The following is a 2538-nucleotide window of genomic DNA, read 5'->3' on the forward strand; positions in this document are numbered from 1 at the left end:
GGCAGTATTTATAATTCACTTTGAACCAGTACCAGAGACAGTACACAACATTAAACAGACAGCAAATCAGAATGCAACTGGCAGAATCCTGACATTGAGGCCAGGTTTGTGCACTGAATGTATCAGACTCTTTGTCAACTTGTGGGTTGAACACCTGTATCTGACACTGGTCCCACTCTAACTGGCTATGTACTCTGGTAAAAGACTAGCTGCAACCCAGGAGGTTTCCCAGTAAACAAGGAATGTCCCTGGACGTTCAAAATAGGTCTAAAAGTAGTCTGTCCGTCAAGGACATAATTTAAATGGCAATGGATGTCCAAAATCCATCTTAATAAGTTAGTTAAGTGGTGACCAATCGATAATTTCAGTGGACGTCCAAAATGCGTTTTATACAAGTCATTTATTTCGGGACCAATTAATAACGTCAATGAACGTCCAAAATACGTCTAATAGTCGTCGTCTTATCAATGTCTGTGTTTGGACGTCTTTTCAACTTTCATTTTCAACCTTAAGAGAACGTTGATTAGACGGCAGTCATTACGTTATTTCAACGTTGAATCAACGGCTAAATGTTTATTGGGTTATAAAGAGCATTGTAGATTTGCCTAAATATATCCGAGTGTGTATAGGTGCTTTTCTGTAAAAATAAGGAATACAGAACATGTAATGGCAATCTGTAATTCAGCAATACAAACAATTGTCATGAAATAATATGTAATGTAGGAAAATACTAGATATTTCAAATTGTTATATGTTTTACCATGAGATGGTGCTCCACAAGTAGAGACCACAAGTGAGACCACAAGTAGAGCATATGTACAGACTGCTAATCAAATATGTCCATGGTTATGTGACTGGTCAATGACGGGAACACATGGCAGACACGCTGTGGTAATTTAGCTGGCACCATTTCTACAAGTCCAGTGCCTGGAGGAATTCTACAGAGGCCACAATCGAACAACATGAGAACATACATCCTGAAATACAATATGAACTGCTCTATGTGAACGCTTTATACAGAGGTTTACATTTATGAAATGACCAACACGTTATTAGAATAAACATGGGCAAATGCAACAAGATCCTGAAGAAACTACACTGCACTCACATTGTCATTAATGCATGCAGCCATCCAACAGACAATTATCTTTATATTCACAATTGGAGCAGCTCTACTGGCCGCAGCATGTGCAGGTCTCTCAGTCCAATGCATGAGTATGGCTCCTCAGTCCAGCAGGAGTTTTCCACTGTTTTTTTTATAATAATTCATATTTGGACGACCCTGGAGAGGCACCAATTCGACTGGACTCTACATCTGTGATGCAGCCTTCACCTGAAACAGCCGGTACCGGCGGCTGTATTACGGGATGAGTATCCGAATGCCAGAGAGCTGTGTAAATTGGTACACATGTGGCACTTATTACCCTCTGTGGCTGAACTGCCCTCACCCTCAGATCACAGATGAAATAGTCACTCGTGTGGTTTATGGGTCAAATGGAGTTTACTGCTACTACTACTGGTGTGTGTCAATTCAAGTCAAAGCCTGTCCAGGAAACTATTACGTCTATAAGTTTGTCAGTCCATACTTCTGTAATGCGGCTTACTGTGCAGGTACTGTGCTTGTCATTTGGGTTTGTGCTTTTTTTGTTGTTATTAAGATGATTGGATTACATCTTTCTATAAAGTATTTAATATTTTCTTCCTCAGATGTGAACACCATCGCTCCAAACATCGCCAACAGCACTGTCTCATCCACAAACAACAGTAAGTTACTAATGACATGTGAAACACTTTTCTCTGTATAAACACTGTGTAAATTGATATATCATTTTAGAGCACCACATGCACCTCATCCTCCCCAATCACCCTCATTATAACACACTCCTCCACTCTCACCTTCAGTGTGAAGTGTGTTCATTTCCTGTGTGGCTGTTTACTGAGTGTGTTTCTGCTCTGTTGAGCTTGTTTTCCCTTGTTTTATTGGACTCTGATTTTGGAACTTGCTCTATTTCTTCTGCTGATACTGGAATCAGAATTTTGCTTTGGATGCCTTTTCTCAGCTTTTAACAAAGATGTCTTCTTTGCTCTTTGATTAAATTGTTCAGCAAATAGATGTTTCCCAACTCAACACCAACTGACCATAAATGTATCCTTGTGAACCAAAATGAAATGCATTTTAAAGAAACAAATTATGATCTTGCCCACTAGCTTTTGATGTTGTACAAATATCCTGTGACTTTAAAATCACAGTAATTATATAATTAATAACAAAATCAAAACATGTATCTAGTACAGTACCTTAATAAATGTCTATGGATTCCTAGGATGACGTTATTTCTAAGAAATCTCTAGTCATTAAAATAAAATTATTCTAATTTTGCTCCAGCAATTTGAGAGTTTATCAGTTTGTGTGATATCTGTGTGCCTCTACAGTTGGTGTTGCTCTAGTCTCACACTGCCAGACTCTATAAGGACAATCACATGCCCTTCCTCATGTAACATGGCCAAGAACCATCTACTATTGCAGGAAAAGAAATT

Source organism: Hoplias malabaricus, chromosome 2 (assembly GCF_029633855.1).
Source record: "Hoplias malabaricus isolate fHopMal1 chromosome 2, fHopMal1.hap1, whole genome shotgun sequence".
Classification (NCBI taxonomy): Eukaryota; Metazoa; Chordata; class Actinopteri; order Characiformes; family Erythrinidae; genus Hoplias; species Hoplias malabaricus.